The 18,458-nt window shown below is 38.3% G+C and overlaps 2 long non-coding RNA genes across 6 annotated transcripts in view; one reads left to right on the top strand and one right to left on the bottom strand.

The window, feature by feature from the left end:
• Nucleotides 1-2,473, bottom strand: part of LOC138998467 (uncharacterized) — a 75,004-nt gene extending 72,531 nt beyond the window's left edge. The window contains exon 1 of the long non-coding RNA XR_011469174.1: nucleotides 2,067-2,473. This is a non-coding gene — a long non-coding RNA (uncharacterized lncRNA). The remainder of the gene's footprint in view (nucleotides 1-2,066) is intronic.
• Nucleotides 688-17,409, top strand: LOC138998466 (uncharacterized). 5 transcript variants are annotated; one of them, XR_011469173.1, is made up of 5 exons: nucleotides 688-706; nucleotides 5,688-5,756; nucleotides 6,319-6,402; nucleotides 11,775-11,843; nucleotides 17,030-17,409. It is a non-coding gene; the product is annotated as an uncharacterized lncRNA (long non-coding RNA). The 5 variants fall into 5 exon arrangements; XR_011469169.1 differs by lacking the exon at nucleotides 688-706 and adding an exon at nucleotides 2,892-3,270; XR_011469170.1 differs by lacking the exon at nucleotides 688-706 and adding an exon at nucleotides 3,517-3,611.
• The last annotated feature ends 1,049 nt before the right edge of the window (nucleotides 17,410-18,458 follow it).

Raw genomic sequence — 18,458 nt, 5'->3', positions numbered from 1 at the left:
GGGCGTGCAGGAGGCAGCCGGTCAATGATTCTCTCATCACTAATGTGTCTCTCTCTCTCTCCTTTCCTCTCTGAAATCAATGAAAAAAAGTATATTTCAAAAAAAAAACACATCCCAACACAAACAAAGAGAAAAAGAATATGGTTCCTTAAATGTTAAAAAAATGAAAAGAACCTGGTAGGGCAGAAGGGAATGGGTCTGACCCTGACTACCTGGGCTCAATCCTGGTTCCAATACTTGTCAGCAGTGTGAACCTGGGCCAATTAGACTCCCGTGTGTCCGTTTCCTGGTAGAGATAATACACAGAAATAATAATAGTCCCCCATCGGGGTGTTGTGTGCTCAACCGAGTTCTCTACCACGAAGGCTTTAGAACATTGCGGACGGATGACGAGAATTCCATATTACACAGTGTTTTACCCAATATCCTACTTTCAAAAGATATTAGCTTGTAAGAACATGTCATAAATAACTTCAAAATGCAATGGGTATTTAATTTCAAGGCGTGCCTTTAACATTTATGATAAAACGTGTGTGTTTGTTTTTTGTACTCGTTCAATAGGAACTTATCTGGCCACTGGGATAAGCTAGCCATGAAACGACTGGTCGGTCCGCAATGAAGAAAAGGCCTGTCCAGGCCTGTTTTGCTGACACGGAAGTTCTTGGGAGGTAAATCCTGAAAGGGCAGAATCACAGACGGACTTCAGGTAGCAGTGGGATGGGGGGTGGGGGGTAAGGGGGTGGAATGGAGGGGTGAAGAATAGCACAGCGATCGCACACCGGGAAGAACGAGGCAAGAAGGGCTCCGGGTGGGGTTGTTGCAGAGAATAGCCTCTTGGCTGGGTCTGCCTGGTCCCTAGGGTGTCAGCGGGGAACGACTCGTGGACATTAAATGGAGAAAGTTCCATTTCAGCGAAAGCAGCATCCTTTTGTGCGCCCACGGCGGGCACCCGTTATATTGCTAAGGAGGGCGGCCAGGGGACACAGAAGGAACCTCAGATCTATGGCAGGAGCGGTAGGTCCCAGTCCTCGCTCTGCCCTGAGCAGCCGATGCCCTATGGAGCCGAGTCAATGAACAATGGTGTCCTTTTAAAAAGGGGCTAAAAATAATAATAATAAATAATAAATAAATAAATAAAAAGAAGGGGTCAGGCCCCGGCTGCTGTGGCTCAGTGGACAGAGCGTCGGCCTGCGGACTGATGGGTCCCAGGTTCGAATCCCATCAAGGGCATCTGCCGGGGTTGCGGCCTGGTCCCCACTAGGGAGCGTGCAAGAGGCGGCCGATCCATGATTCTCTCCCCCCCCCCCCCCCCCCCCCCCCCCGCTTCATCTCTGACATCAATAAAGTAAATAAATAAAAAGAAGGGGCCAGAACTAGTTCCTAGGCCCCGGGAGCATCCCACCTCCTCCGATTTTCACCCAGGTCTAGGGTCTGGGGAGAACTGAAGAAGCCACGCCCCTAGCCTCAAGACCCCGCCCCCCCAAATCTGTCAAAAGCTGGGGTGCCTTTCCTTTTCTCCAGGTCCCTTGCCCGAAGGAGCAAGATTTCTGAAAATGCTAACAGTGGGTGTGAGAGAGAGAGAGAGAGAGAGAGAACCCCCTCTTTTTCTTTTCCCATTGAATTCAGAGGAAAGTTTAGGTTTTCAGTTATTCCAGTGGTTTGCCTAGAGCAGTGGTTCTCAACCTTCTGGCCCTTTAAATACAGTTCCTCATGTTGTGACCCCAACCATAAAATTATTTTCGTGGCTGCTTCATCACTGTCATGTTGCTACTGTGATGAATCGTCATGTAAATATCTGATATGCAGGATGGTCTCAGGCGACCCCTGTGAAAGGGTCGTTCGACCGCCAAAGGGGTCGCTGACCCACAGGTTGAGAACCGCTGGCCTAGAGGCACTTCCAGGTCCAAGAACTGATGAAAAAAGGGGAGATATGCTTAAAGGAAACAAACTCTGGGGCAGACAAGACCGCGAACATTGAGGCCCTCACCGCCCAGGTAACAAATACCGCCCTGGACTCTCCGGGGCGGCCTCGGGCCCAGCAGGACGATGGGGGGCCCAGGACACACCAGCTGGCGGGCTCCCCTGAATGGGCCACCGGAAGCGCGCGCAGCCTCAGGTTCCGGCATCTCCAGTCAGACGGGACCCGGAGGGACGACGGCCTGGCTGTTTCGGAGAAAAATCTCGAGGCCTCTCTATCGCCGAGGAGATATGGCTGCTCGCCTGAGGGCTAGGAACCTGCGTCGTCGTGTTTGCTCGTCAAACTGTCAGTCATTTTTCCATTTCATAAAAAAAAAAAAATGCAAAAACCTGAATTTAGAAGCACCGACTCCTGAGCTTTTTCCAGAGGCGAAGGCCTTATCTCCAGGTCACTGTACCAGTAATTCTGGCCTGGACAGCGCGCTAGGAAGCCCCCCGCAAGTCAGCCCTGAGGGGTCCGCACTGCGGGGCGCAGGGCAACTGTTTCCAACCAAAGGTTTCCTCACCCGCCAATCGCGGGCCCCGGCCGCTTCAGAAAATCATAAACCCCTATGGGAGGTGAATGACACGAAGGCCAGCCTATCGGCGTGGAGAAAGTGGAAGGGGGCGTGGTCATACCTCACCAATAGTATCGAGGCAGTTGTTGTTGAGGGGAAGAGAGACGCCTGCGAGCGTGCGTGAGGACGCTCGGGGGAGAAGGGAGGCGTGCCAGGAAGCGGGCTGAGCCAATGGCCGCGGTGGGCGGGCGGCGGCGCGCGTGCGCGCTGGGATCTGGGGCTGCGGGCGGGAGGGTGGAGGAGGGGAGCGGGCAGCGACGCCGCGGAGCTGCTGCCGCCGCCGCAGCCGCCGCCGCAGCAAAGAGGCCATGTTGTGTGGTGTGTGGGGCGGGGGGGAGGAGGAGGAGGGAGTAAAGCCGAGAGAGGAGACGGGAGAGAGACACCACACACACACGGCACAAGATGGCCGGAGAGGCAGCAGCACCCCGAGCTGTCAGGCGTTCCGCCGCGGCCGCGGGACCCGCCGGCTGGCGGGGAGCTGCGCCCGGGCGGCCCGCAGGCCCCGCGGGGGGCGAAGCGGCCGCGGCCGAGACGAGATCGGCCGCGCGCCGGGGGTCGGATCCCCGCGGCAGAGGCGCCCGGAACGGCCGGGGCCCGCGACGCCCTAAGTGCCGCTGCGGCAGCGGCCGCGGAGGCTCCCCGGGGTCCTGGCGGCTCGACGCGGCGCGGGCGCCAGGCCCTGCGCGGGCATCGCGTGCGGGCGACCTCGAGGTGCCGGCGGCTGCGCTCGGACCGGGTAAGTAGCTCCCCGGCCCCCTTTATTGTCCTTTGTCCTTGGGAGGAAAAGCGAAATGTCCTTGAACGTGCGAGCAGGAGGGGAGGGGGGTGGCGGGCCGGGCCTCGCGGCCGGCTCCCTGCAAGCCCTGCTGGCGTCGTAGGCTGGCCCCCGAGCGGGCAGCGCCGCCGGGCCCGGGGGTGCGGGGGTGCGGGGGACCCCGCTGCAGACCCTGCGGTGGGCGGGGGGCGGCCTCGCTGCCCGGACCGGGCCCCGCCGGGAAAGGGGCGGCGGCGGCGGGTCCCCGCAGGCGGGAGCCCCGAGGGGACCGAGCGAGGACAGCGGAACCCCTTTCCGTTCCGGTGGGTGAGTTCTTTTGATGTTTGGGGTAAAAGGACCCCTTTTTCGGGTTCTCCTACGGGGGAGCTTTTTTTTTTTTCACCTCTTTCCGGTAAGGTGGGAACTCATCTTGGGCGATCGAGTTTAAAAGAACAATGGAAGCCTGGCTACGTTGAAAGAAAAAAAAAAATAAAACTTGTTTTTTTTTCTCTTATTTTTTTTCTTTTCCCCTTTTGGGTGTTGGCTCTTAACTCTTTCAAAGCCGATGTTGAAAACGGCTGCGGGGATCACCGGGGAGAAGGGACTTGCCGCCCCTGGAAAACCTTGATGACGTGAAGGTTGTCTTTTTAAAAAATGCAAGTTGGAGGAGGAGGAGGAGTGCGTCTGGCATTTCAAAAAATAAAAAAATAAAAAAAAAGGGAAAGACAAGTTTACTGTCATGTCAGGGCGGTTTAATGGGAATAGATTTGAATGCTGGGGCCAGGGCGATGACGTCTGGTTCATAATAACTGGCATTTGCCGAGTTGCTCCGGCTTTCGGATATTTGGATGGTGATTAAATACACCCGTTTCGGTACTTTTTTTTTTTAAAAAAAAGGTCATCAGGAGCCGTTATCTGCAAACTGATCGCACCTGCATGTTGGAACGCACTTGAGCCTGCTCCTAGACTTTTAAAAGTTTCAGTTCGTCATTTTACGGTTTTTTAAAAAAAAAAAATCATCATCATCCGTATCGTCCCAAGCCGTGGTCGACAAAACTTTTTTACAAAGGGCTATTCGGCCCCCCAGATGTCCTTTTGGAGTTACTTTCTCGCAGTGTAAATATTAAAGTAGGCTTGCTCTCTGGAAATGGACGGAGCAGAGGAGCCATATTTGTTGCATTTGTTGCATGCACGAACATCTAGATGTTCTTACCCCGGAACAGTATTTTAATAGGTGTCGGTTTCAGAAATTCTGCAGTCCTCCGCCTATGCATCTGGGAATAATAACGTTGGGGAGGGAATTTCAGTTTTCGGTTTGCACAGGCCGCAAGTGCAGAAAACCTTTGTGTGATTTTGGGAATATATTTGTCTTCATTCTGCGGTGTGGGTGTTGTAAAGTGCAGATTTTGCCTAAAAAGGCTGTTGGTAAATTCCTCAAGTTTACCCAGTCCTTCTAAGATCACAGGTAACTGCTGTAATCGACCGCATTTCGGAAGGTATTTTTGTCGGCAAAATGGTTTTATTTCCGAAGAGCATGCATCTCGTGCTAGATGTTACATCAGTTGCGCATTATCTTGATTTTACAGGCTCTGTTGTTTAGGTACCAGTTTTGTTTGGTTTGTTTTTTCAAACGGACGTTTTTGTAATTTTTGGATGCTGAAAGTAGTCTTAAATGAATATTCTGAATCTGGTATCTCAGAATCCTTTTTTGAAGAGTGAAATGCAAAATAATTGCTGGCATTTGCTCCCTCATCAGATCTTTTTACAAGAGTAATGGGGGAAGGGAGAGACTGAAAGTGTTAAAGACCCTGGTTTGAAATGGAATAAATGTCCTAGTTACTACATGTTTGAAAGTTGCTTACAAGACAAAGCTAGTATCCCACCTGGTGAGATCAAATAACTTGTAATTTAAAATTTAAAGTAACCAGTGGCCATTTTAAACTTCACTAATTTCTCCTAGAAGAGTACATTTTCAATTACTCATAATTTTAAAAGGCATTCTTTGATGGGAAGGGAAATGTTAATATTTGAGTCTTTGAAAATGGTAAACTTTTCCTTTTTTTTTTGGTATTGCCTGTCATCAGAAGAAGAAAGATAAAAACAAGGTCATAGTCTTAAATCTGTCCAAAGATGTAAATCTTCTGTATTTTTTTGTTTCAATGCCTTAGTCACAAGTATTAGTCTATGCAACCAAAATGTGAGGAAAACAAAGACTGATAGCTGTTCAGAAAAGAAATAATTGCAACCTAAAATGTACAGGTAGTGTGTGATGAGCTGTCTCTTACATTTATCCATAGATTATTGAGTGTTTTGTTCTCACTGTTTCATCATACTGAAACTTAGGCCAAGAAATGTTTAAAAATCAAAACATTGATATCATTTTCCTTTTTTTTTTTAAGGTAACTTACAAGATTAAAATAAAATTTGGTTGATGATGGTTCTGAACAGATACAGCTCTTTTATTTGAGGTAAGACCGGGTAAATTTTTATTACTTTGACATAAAAATAAGCTTACTAGGTTTTGTTTTTGTTCTTTGAGAATTTATTTTCCCAGCAAGTAGTGATTATGAATATGAGTAAATATCGGAAATAATTTTACCAAGCTTTTAAATCTTTTCATGGGATAGAAAGTATATATGCATAGCTGTTGTAACTCAACGGTATATAGTTTGAAACACTGAAAGGTCCTTTATGGCTTTGTTTAATTTTGGGAACAAAAAAAGACTAATTATATTTTGAGGAAAACCATGAACCAAAGATAGACTTTTTCTTTTTTAGGTCTCTAATACACTGTGCAAACAGTTTTAATCTTTTAGACATGTAAATAAATAAATTTATTGGAAAATTTGAGCTAGTTATTATTTCTACTAATAGGTTTTAGGGAAGAACATTTTAAAAATCAATTTTTGTGAGCATAGATTTTAGTTTTTGTTCCTTTTATATAATAAAAAGTTTTAAAACACTTCTCCCTACTTGCTGTTGGTTGTTACATCAATACATTGCTTAGAATATTTCTTTTTCCCCCAAAAGAAACCATTTTGAAGACTGAGACCATGGAGTTTTATATCTGAGGATAAAGGAAATCTTTGCAGAAGTCTGTATTTTATATAGCAAGTAAGTAAATGTTTTTACCCACCATCTGAAATTTAGTGCCTACCACAATTTGAGTAGGAAAATATTAGTAAATTTTGTCAATGAAACAAACGACAGACTGTTTATCTTGAAAAGATGAGAAAAAGCCCCTCAAATGCCATTTCTTTATATCAAAGCTTTTTTGTATTAACATTGAGATAGTTGACACATGTAGTTTCTATCAGAACAGAAAGACATTAAGTACTTTCCAATAAAATGGTGCTCCAGGATAAATCAGGAGTTGAGCCATCAAAATTATCTTTACGATCTTAAGTGTACATTCCTTTTGATGATACTGATCACGTTTTAGAAATGGCCTAGAATTTTGCATTTGCAGATCTTGGGATTCTTAAAAGAACTATATTTCCAAAACGAAATAGAGAGTTCCATATTCTAGTTGCTACTTAATGGATTTTCAATAGTCGCTTTACCCATTTTCCTGAGTTTTCAAACATACAAAAATGACTTATTTTACAGAAACCTAGAATAAAGCATCTAAAGAGACCTCCGTAACTTAATAATGATCTTTAAGTCGTAAAAGGAAGAAGAAATTTTCAATAAGCATACAGTAATTTTACATCTTAAAACTAGATGCGTGAGTGAAAAAACGTGTCCACTGATAATTTTCAAAAAATATTCTTTATTCATAAGTTAATACTGCATGTGAAAATTAATCTCAAGTTGAGATTAGTAAGGATTTGACAGAGAAAATATAGTAATATCTTGGGGAATGTTAAGAATACCCAAATAACCATTAGTTAATATAAGGACAAATTTACCTTTGTCCTTGAAATTTATGTGGAAAATCTTTTTATCTTTTGGTGTTTGCTTATTCTTAGTTAATATAAGGGCAAATTTACCTTTGTCCTTGAAATTTATGTGGAAAATCTTTTTATCTTTTGGTGTTTGCTTATTCTATTGATTCAAATAGGTAATAAAGATATTATTTTTATTGCCTTTGCTTTAGTTTAATTTTTCCTCTCCAGTCCTTTGCAATTTGATCAAATTTGTGTTTATCATATGTGAAAGAAAATGGAATGTTACACCTTTAACTATTTTTTGAAAGACAAAACACGCCACGCAAAATAATCAAAACATCTTTTACCCCAAGCGTCTTCTTTTTTTTTTTTTAGCAACATATTTTGCTCAACAGCTTTTATTTATTTTTATTAATTTCAGAGAGGAAGGGAGAGGGAGAAAGAGATAGAAACATCAATGATGAAAGAGAATCATTGATGGTCTGCCTCCTGCACGCCCCCTACTGGGGATTGAGCCTGCAACCCAGGCATGTGCCCTTGACTGGAATCGAACCCCGGGACCCTTCAGTCCACAGGCCTACACTCCATCCACTGAGCCCAACCAGCTAGGGCTACCCCAAGCTTCTTTAACACAAATGCCGATGTTAGTTTCCTCTATGCAAATTATTGTAATTCAGATGTGGTTGGCACTTATAAAATTTGAGAATTGGGCCTCTTAAGACACAAACGTATGTGAAGTGTGACGTAGGTTAAGTATAACATGGCAGTAAATTTATAGTGGCCTACCAAAGGTGTAATTTAACCCATAAAATAAATGAACGGTTTAAGGTTAGAAATGTTAAATGAAGATTTTTATTTTTTTAGTATTTATAGAAAAATCTAAACGATGTAGTAATTTCTACTCGTCTAATGGAATACAATGCTTCCTTTACCACCAACAAGATACAGGATTATAATCGATCACATTTTAAGGTTTTCATGTACTTCAGCTGAACTTCATGATAGTGCTTATATTCATTGTTTCGTTACTTGGGGTTTGAACCAAGCTTGTATAATGGGCAATAATAAGTTTGATGGACAAGAATAATGGACACATGAAGACAAATATAAATGTAGGTACTATTATTTTAAATTACTATATTTCATTAGGAAAGTAAATTACTTAGTTAAATGCTATTTTCTGCTTAGCGGATCAAAGTAGTAAATGTTAAATATTTACTTTTCATTGAGCATTTTTACCAGTTCTTGAATACAAAATCACCCGATCAAGTTGGTGGTTAGGTTGGATTTGCGTTTGCTATCATGGTAATAGCTGTTTAAAAAATTATCTGAAGTTCCACAGAAATGAGAGAAGCCATGCTCATAGTTAATTATACATTTTTTTTAAACCATGGCATAACACGTAGAGGCTAGATTATGTGAAATAGATAATAATTGTTTTAATATAAACATTTTTTCAAGGTTAATTTACTGTTTCTCACTTTCTTAATTATTAAGATACCGGGACTGGGACAACCAATGAATTTACTCTTTCTCCTGTCTGTTTTAATTCTTTGTTGAGAGGCATAGCATAAGCGGCAAAAGATAATTTGAGGACATCTCTATCTTCTGCATTAATGAAAGGTAGAGAGTCTCCTAGTTTTAGTACAAAGTATTTGGAGTTTCCAATCTCTTAAGATACCATTTAGCTCTTAAATTCTGCTATAAAAATAATAGGAGTGTCTATTTCTCTTACAAAAAGTGGAGAATAGTTTTGATAATTTTTGCATCGCAAATCATGTAGTTCTGTGGTGATACTGTTTGAATAAGACGAGACCCGTGCAATCGTGTAACGGGCATTCTTAATTTTAGGAATTTCCAGATATTAATAAACAGTATATATATGAAGACATTGGAAAATTGGTCTTAATTTGTTTTTAAACAATTAAGATTTAGAATGCTGTAGTAAAAAGCATTATTTGGAGTTTTGAAAATAATTATTCGATTAAATATATTTAAACTTTAGGCCCCGGTCGGGTAGCTCAGTTGATTAGAGCACCGTTCCAATAGCCAGTTTCAGGTTCGATCTCCCCACAGGGCACATACAAAAAGCAATCAACAAATGCATAAATAAGTGGGACGACAAATCGATATTTCTCTCTCTCTCTCTCTCTTTCTCTCTCTCTCTCTCTCTCTCTCTCTCTCTCCCCCCCCCCTCCCTCCCTCCCTCTCTCCCCCCCCCTCCCTCCCCGCTCCTTCCTTCCCTCTTTACATTAAAAAAAGTTTATCATATCCAATGAAACATTTGCAGCTGACCATTGGGATTATCAATGATAATACCTGGCATAATTAACTTAAGAAATTTCTATATTTAGATATCATTGTTTTACCACCTACCTTCCCTTTACAGATTGAGTGGCTTAATTCAAACTTGATTTTCATTTTGGCTGTTACTTCTGAGTGTAAATTAACCATTACAATTTAAATGATTATTTTTACATAGCATTTAAGTAGCATGTTTTCTTATAATAATTTGATAGTTGATTTAAACATAGCGTAAAGCTAGATAGTCTTGTTTTTTGAAAAACAATCCTATGCTGTTGAAGCTAAGTCATTTATATGAAATGAAATATTTACCAAACAATGAATTATGTATGTGTACTATATAGTAATCATAATAATTTTAATTTAGATTATTATGTTAGATATTTTGCTTAACTTTAATGGTTTGTGAATTGTCTTGTGGCAATTTTCTAATGACTATCACTACCTTATTTTTGTGGAAGACATTTTATATTTATAGTGTTCTCTGATCTTATTCTCAGTTTAAATGTTAAAAATTGTTTGAAGGGTTTTAAAAGGTGACAAATATAAGAAAAGCACAAATGGACTAATGATGATAATGTAAGACTTGACTAAAACTGTCTTGGCCTTTTATTATAAAAGGCCCAGCTAGCAAAATGTTTATTTACATGGCACCTATAATTTCATATTCAATGAGAATCTATAATACTGCAAAATACTAAAGATAGGTAGGAACGTGAGCAAAATTATCAACTTGTATAGTCTGCTTAAGCAGACCTTGGCTTCTTCCCTTTCAAAGGACTACGCAAAGCACTACTTCGTAAATTTTGGGAAGGAGCCAGTATGATAGATTATATTTGTGTCAGCACAAAGTGAGATCCCAGTCCTTTTCTATATTTGGTGGAGGCTAAACCCAGAGGTACATTCTTACATTGGTAGGTAGCTTTTTGTACAAGCACATTATCAGACCAATGGGACATTTCTTTCACCAGTATTCCTTAAATCAGTTACACCCTTCTCTTAGGGGTTATATATAAGTTTATTTTACTTGGATGATTCAAATTTTGTCTTTATTCAGAAAATCCTCTCTTCCTTATAAAGTCTGACTCAATTGGAAGCTTAAAAATAAATAATTCCATTTCTTATAAATTGCTTTGTTACCCGGTGGGAGGATATTTTTTGGCACCTTACTTTTAGAGGTAATTTTGAAGCCAATTTTTGCTGTATTGATTGATTAGTCAAAATGACTAAAGGAATTTAGACTTGGTAAGAAAACCAGGAGCTTGCTTTAGAATTTGAAAATTTGAAATCATAGCCTGGAAAAACATTTGGGTAGCTAAGCTTAACCTAAATCCTAAACAGTGCTTTGGCTTTCTAAAAATTTTTAAATTGCTATACTTTGATGCTGAACTTCTAAACAGCTTTTTTGGGTAGGTCAACATATTGGGATTATTATAATCATGCTTTGGAGCAAGAGTGACTTAAAATAGTATTTAACCTATATTCAGAAGATATTTGAGATATAGGAAACAACTCTTCCATGTTTACTTTATGATAATCTTAACTAGTGAAAAGTATGGATATGATATTTTTGTTATCAAATATATATTTTAGAAAGGATTTGAGTTGAGTAGATCAGTACATTTAGTAAAAATAGTTTGAAATTGTGCCTAAGGATTCCTTTCCAACACTTTACCTTAGAATAGTGTACATGATAATTTAAAATAATATCCTATATAATAAAAGCCCAACGACCAAATAGTGGAATGACCGGTCAACCGCTCATTATGACACGCACTGACCACCAGGGGGCAGACGCTCAACGCAGGACCTGCCCCCTGGTGGTCAGTGCGCTCCTGCAATGGAAGCGCTGCTCAGCTGACAGGGATGAGCAGTGTTCCCACAGTGTGCCAATTCCCGCAAGCCACACCACCCACCAGTGCATGAATCCTATGCACCGGGCCTCTAGTGACAATATATAAAGTGAGAAAACAAGACCTTGTAGGTAGGTAATGCCAGTTTTCCTTTAGAACTTTTTAATGTAGACAAATGAGAGACCAGAAGATAAAATAATTTTGTACTATTAAGTAGTTGGCTCTGCTAAACAGCTGGGTCTCAACTCTTGCTATCCATTCGGTCTACCTGGGGGAGCCCAAATTTTTCCCTTTTATCTTCTGCTTGTTTATATACATACACGTATCTTGGGCTTCTGGCGAGTGATCCTTATAAGATGTTTCTGAATAAATCATGGCATATTAATACTATTTTTATTTTTTTCTACGCATAAAATTATATTCTTTTTGTTTTCTGCAGAAATGTGAATCCTGAGACTGAATCTCTAAAGGGCCTGTACAACGTAATAGATGTTGGTGGAAGCATTTAGTAAGTTTACTCAATTTACATATTTTTCCTGTTTTAATTTTAGATATGACTTTGGAAATTTTGAGTACCTGAGTCAGAATTGTAAAAATACATAGGGATTTAGTGAAGCTCAAAGCAACACAAAAAAATAAAACCAGCATGGTTAGATGTGTGTGAAGTTTATTATTTAAATTTTGCTTACTTATTATTTCCTACTTTCTTCAGTTAAACTGAGGCAAGAGGTACAATGCACAGAAACCCATAGTTGAACATGCTTCTAACCACCTTAGATCTGGGTGTTGGTAAACTCCCCCAATTTTTTAAAAATAAAGTTTTATTGGAACATAGCTCTGCTCTTTCATTTATACATTATCTGTGTCTGCTGCAGAGTTGAGAATAGTTGTAGTTAATGGTCACAAACCCTAAAATACTGTCTTGTCCTAGATCCATCTCGATTGTCAACTTGACCCTACGTATGTAGAAATCAGAAGCCCTTGGGTTCCCTATTGGTAATAGAACATAGTTTTTAATGGATGTTAGTATAGTCATGCTAATAAATTAATTAATTCTGAACTTCCCTTTTTTGAAAGCCTAATAGTAATTTCTTCTGACAGTGGGGTTATGCTCTGATATTAGAAGACTTGGTAACAATTACTATGGAGTAGTTTTTCAAATTCCCAACCTGAGAAATAGTGGGAAAGAATTAGTGGTAAGACTGTGTAAAGGAATTTGGATGAATTCTCAAAGGAATTTATTTATTACTGGCAAAATTTTACATATGATAATTACATACTAGCTGTTTGTTAAAGACACTTATTTTTGAATCACATTTGAAAATTAGATTCTAGATAATTTTTTATTCTAATTACTATTTCAACTTCCATTGTATAAGTGGCCATTAAGGCCTGCAAAATAATAAGTTGTTTGTTTTTTTTTTTGATGGGAGTTGTAAGGGCAGAGATGAAAACTTTCCTAATATAGTACAATTATTGACCTTGTCTTATCAAATATTTTGAAGAGATATTGCCTGGCATATAGTGGATGCTCAATAAATACTTGTTGATTTATTATTATATATAGTGTCTATTAAATATTTATCAAGTAGTGTTTTGGGTCTAATAAAAAACCAAACTGAAATTCATTATTAAAACATTAGTTTTAATACTTTATTAATTTTTTCAGTGTGCCTGAAAGCTAAAACCTTGGACTCAGTAACAATTAAAATTGACAAGAAACTACAACTCAATCTCTTAAGCAGGTGTAGTCGACTATTAAACTTATAGGGGCAATGGGGAAGATTTCATTTGATTACAAAACCTTTAAGATGATTAAGTTATCATAATTAACAGTTGGCTGGTCTTTCTCAGATCATTTTGTAGTTAGTTTATTAAGACCCTGACTTTTTATTTTTTAATTTCTTTAATTTTATTGATTTCAGAGTGGAAGGGAGAGGGAGAGAGAGAGAAACATCTATGATGAGAGGATCATTGATCGGCTGCCTCCTGCACGCCCCCTACTGGGGATGGAGCCCGAAACCCAGACATGGGTCCTTGACTAGAACCGAACCCAGGACCCTTCTTGATAGGGTGTCAGTCCCCATGCTGATGCTCTATCCACTGAGCCAAACCTGCTAGGGCAAGACCCGGACTTGTTAATATACTGTAATCCTATAAAGGATTTGAGCTCTTACTGGGTAGTGAGACAAAATATGTGAGTTTTCTATTAAATGTTTTCAAATTAAAGACCAAAGAATATTGAAATCAAGCCATAAGCACCAAGAACAATACCTTAATTATTTACATGATGGGAAATACCAGTTTTGTTCTGGATTATAATTTTATATCTACCTATTCCTTTGGTTTTGCAATAAGTGTTCCAGTTTTAAGATGATTTAGTAAATTGTGGGATTATTATAGTCCCCTGTTTTTAAAATTAAGAACCATTAATTACTTCTTTGTCTTTGTATTTCTCCCTGTACCCCACATTTCTGTTGCGATTAAAAATTGGGGTTTGTTGGGAAGTAGAGATAAGGAGATTACTTCTTTGGGGGGAACATCTCATAAACTCAGTTCTGTAATGAACCATTTACTTGCAGTTGAGTTAACAATGCTTTATTTTACAATGTCTCTGTTTTTGGAACAAATATACTGGATCAGAATTGAAACAGAAGATCTTAATTTATGGTTTGTTTGTTTTTTTGATGTACAGGATTGGCGAATTTTAAGAGGTAGCAATTACTTCCTACTCTCTTAACATAGTAGCCTTTACCTTTGCTTGTGGGATTTAATTTAGAACAAGCAATTTTCCATAAAAAGAAGACATAAACTAGTGAACATCATAGTGGAAACGTTTAACTTTCCATAGTATGAGCTTGAAGCTTACCTTTTATGTGAAATAAACAAAAGATCTGGGTCTCTTTGATAATGTTATTTTAGATCAAACCATTGTCTCTCTAGTATGTCTACAGCCATTTGCACGTTATTGGAGAGACATAGAGTAGTAAGGCTTTGATATCAAAACTCTACTCAGTTTTTTTGTACTGATGTTATTTCAGTGCAACACTAAATAGTCTTTTTAAAGCAGAAAGTGTTTTAAGTAATTGACTCCATGATTCTATGGATTCTTCAGAGATTTCATTACTGTTGGATTATAAGTTATATGAATTTAGTAAGGTTAGTTTGTAGGTCCCCAAGTACTGTGATTATCATGGTATATCAGAGTAAAAGCTAACATTTATTGAGGTCTTTATATATGCCAGGTAATATAAATGCTTTAAAGATACTATCTCATTTAAGCCTTACTATTGCTACAGGAGGTAGGTACTGCTGTTACTCTTTCACAAATGAACTGGATTTTGTTACCAAGAATATTTCTAGGCTCAAAGAACTCATGCCTGCTTTCTTTTTAATTTTTAATGTAACTTTGCTTACTAGAAATTTTAGGTTTTGTAAGAATTTGGAATTCCATGAAAATGAATGGCTTACTCCTAAATTCCCTACTTTTAGGTGCTTTGATGCTTGACTGAGCAGTTTTACTTATTATATTAATAAGATTCTTACTTTTGGCTTTTGATTGACTTTAAGGAGTACAGATTGATCCTGGTTTTTAATGTTATGGAAGTATCTGCTTTCTCTTTTAGCACTTTTTTTTTCAATTCCCAGCCCCCCCCTTTTTTTTACTATATTAAATATATGACATCATATGTGACAGAATGACCAATATATTAAGTTTTTTCTATTTTATTTTTATTACACAAGCTATTGATTTTGAGTAATTTTGGAATGCTTTTAATCTCATTAGGTTTGTTTTTTTTTAATTTAAAGAATAATGGGCTTTAAAAGGAAATTTTATATAAAGTCCTGGATAAATTTACCTCTTACTCTCTGGCAGAAGAATATAGAGCATTGATTTATCATTTCATGTACTAAATTGAATAAATTGCACCTATAGACATCGAAATGATTGTAACTTGATATCAATGCTTTAGTTTCATTGTTCATCATAGTAGTATTTACTTCCCCAACTTCATTTAGAGCTTGATTTTGCATCAAAACAATAGAGATTGGGGGAAAATTGGTTTGTAATGAACTCTGCAAGAAGAATGAAGGTATTTTTATTTCTATAGTTCTATATAGAAATGTATATCCCTTAACTTAAAGGAATGAACAATTCACATGGAAGATATTTTACTGATGTGGGGAATGAATGAGTTTCAGGCTGGAGAGAAGTCGGCAGAATAATTAAGGAGAAATACTTTTGTTTATTACTGATTTTATGACACTCATTTTTAGTAGTTTTTAAAAAAATATGGATGGTAGTGTTTCTTGGTTAATCAAATAGTTTACTAAGTAGATTTTTTTATTGTATACTAGAGGCCCGATGCACAAAATTTGTGCAAGGGCCTTGGGTTCATCCACCTGGAAGGACATCTGGTCTAATTAGCATATTACACTTTTATTGTAGATTATTATAGATAGTAGACAACAAATTTTAATTATAGTTTAGGATACAAGGTATTAACTACCTAATGAGCAAAAATGCTATTATACTTAATAACGTCTTAGTCAGTCACCCAGACTTTATAAATTTAGTTTGAGAGCTGCATAATTTACAGAGAAGACCAGGGCTAAAACTTATATTTGCAATTATGTGGATCCTGATTCATCAGGATTATTTATTTAATGTTAAAATCACTTGGCTTCCCACGTATCCCTTTAATTCAAAGTAGTTAAGTAATGTATTTGTCATTCTCTGAGAAACATTTGATATTTTGGCAGTGGGAGTATTTTATTTGTATATAATTTGCAATCTTATAGCATTTAATGGCAAATATCAAATAAGCCAAGTTGACACTTTGCCTTTTTTATCTTTTTTCCCCCTAGTGGCTACATATTTCCAGCATTCTCAGATATGTAGCTAAAGATAGTGGCATTTTTGTTGTCTGTTTGCGATATTCTAAGCAAAATTAACATCTGTTAACTGGAAAACTATGCTATGATTGATCCACTGCTTTAGTTTCTTTTATTCCTTAGGATTCTTTTACATAATCAGTGTGTGTGTGTGTGTGTGTGTGTGTGTGTTTGAAGAATATTGGAAAGTTCTTCACTGAGATTTAAAATCCATAGTGTTGCTGTAATTTAGCTTTCCAGGATTTTTGAATTTGGATTTTTGTCTTGTACAAACACGAAAACAGTATCACATTTAACTAGTAAAAATTTATCTCTTTACTGCTACTTTTTGAAAAAAAAATATATTTTTATTGATTTCAGAGAGGAAGGGAGAGGGGAAGAGAGAAATAGAAACATCAATGATGAGAGAGAATCATTGGCTGCCTTCTGCACGCCCCCCCAATGGGGTTGAGGCCGCAACCTGGGCATGTGCCCTGACTTGGAATCGAACCATGACCTGGTTCATGCTTAACCACTGAGCAAGCTGGCCAGGCTACTGCTGCTTTTTTTATGGCTACATGTGTATCTGTGATAGTAAAAGAACCTTGTTACCTGTGTACAGTCTTTGATACTCTCCTTGACAAGTTGTGTGTAGTACATACAACTTTAAATAAGACAGTTTCATAGTTTAAAGCTGTTACAAAATTAAAGCTTGGTGTATGGTAAGAGTGTCTTCAAGGTGGGTGGATGTTCTCTGTTTGAAGGGACTAAGATGATTGGTATTCCAACAGCGTTTTTTCTTTTAATGTTTTCATCAAGCACCCACAGCTTGAAGAGTCTCAAATGGACCCTACCGCTGAGAAATCAAGATGGCAGTCCACTGTGGGGAATAGAGGAAAATGGATTAATACAAGAGAGCTGTGCTAATACAACCAAGACAGGGTTCTTTTAACATGGATTTCATGAAATGAATGAAGACAGTAGGTTTCTTACCCAACACAGATGGACAGTGGATTTGACTTGCTAAAGACTTTTTGTACCATTAAACAAGCCCATTTTTGACATTTGGAGATGAAAGATGACACGTTAACAGATCATAGTTTGTATGTCTGGAATTTTTTTCAATTTGATTTGTATGAATATGACCTTGTGAAATGTTAACTTTAATAAAATTTCGAACACTTTAAAATTTCTCAGTTTGGGCTTTTTTTTTGAAGCTGAAGAGTCATTACATTAAATGTGCACCGTAAATAACAATTTGGCCTTAACAGTTGTCCAGCAGTGAAGTGTACTGAATAAAGCTGGTAAAATGGCAATGGTGTGCTGGAAAATATTTTACGTCGTTGATTAAGATTTATTTCCACCAGTTGTGGAAATTTATTTGTGCTTTAAGAAATAGGCGTTTGGTTAAATGCCGTTTTATGCTTTCTTGAATATCTTGCAAAGTAACCAGTCAATAGGTAATAATAGAATCTTTAACTTGCCACATGATTTTAATGAACGTTTAAAACAAAATGCATTTTGTCTCAAAATTCAGGATGAGTGATAACTATTTTTCTGAGTTTTGTGTTGGTAAAAAGGTCTTTTTTATCTGCACTTCTTAATATTGAAAATAAAACATCTTGAGATAGAATAGTCATCTGAACAAAACAGATGCCTCTTATTGTCTAGTTAATGTTAGGGGAAGAAATGTTGGACTTATTAGGGAATGTCCTTTAAGATATTCATAAAAGGCCTTAAAATTTTGGTGGCAATATTGTCTATAATATATGTTATGTAAATATAAAATAGGAATATTCTCTATTTTCCTTATTCTCTACATTTAGGAATTCAGAATAAATGAATCACACCATGTCACAGATGACATATTTGATTTCCAGGTGAATACTGGCATTTTATTGATAATCAACTGACACTAAGCTTGTAAATGTGTGATAGGCTTTATTTGGATAAACCAAATCAATTGTTGATATTTTCCCATTATACATGGAATGTTCGGCTTGATGTGTTTTTGTGTGTGTGTGAGAAAAAATAGTTAATCATACTGTGATTTGTGATTAATGTCAAATACTATATAGCACACATATTCATTTTCAGTACATGTGCAGTATGTGTTCTCATTGACTGGTTCGAAGTGGTTGGTTTGTATATATCAAAAGTGGAATTTTGGATTCGGATTTTGGTACAAAATCACCTTTTGTAGAAAGTGTGGAATTGAAACTGGGTTTTGATTATGGCTTTTACATTG

Source organism: Myotis yumanensis, unplaced genomic scaffold (assembly GCF_028538775.1).
Source record: "Myotis yumanensis isolate MYYU_CA2020_CCGP unplaced genomic scaffold, mMyoYum1.0.hap1 SCAF_20, whole genome shotgun sequence".
Taxonomy (NCBI): domain Eukaryota; kingdom Metazoa; phylum Chordata; class Mammalia; order Chiroptera; family Vespertilionidae; genus Myotis; species Myotis yumanensis.
This window is presented reverse-complemented; position numbering and strand designations above follow the sequence as displayed.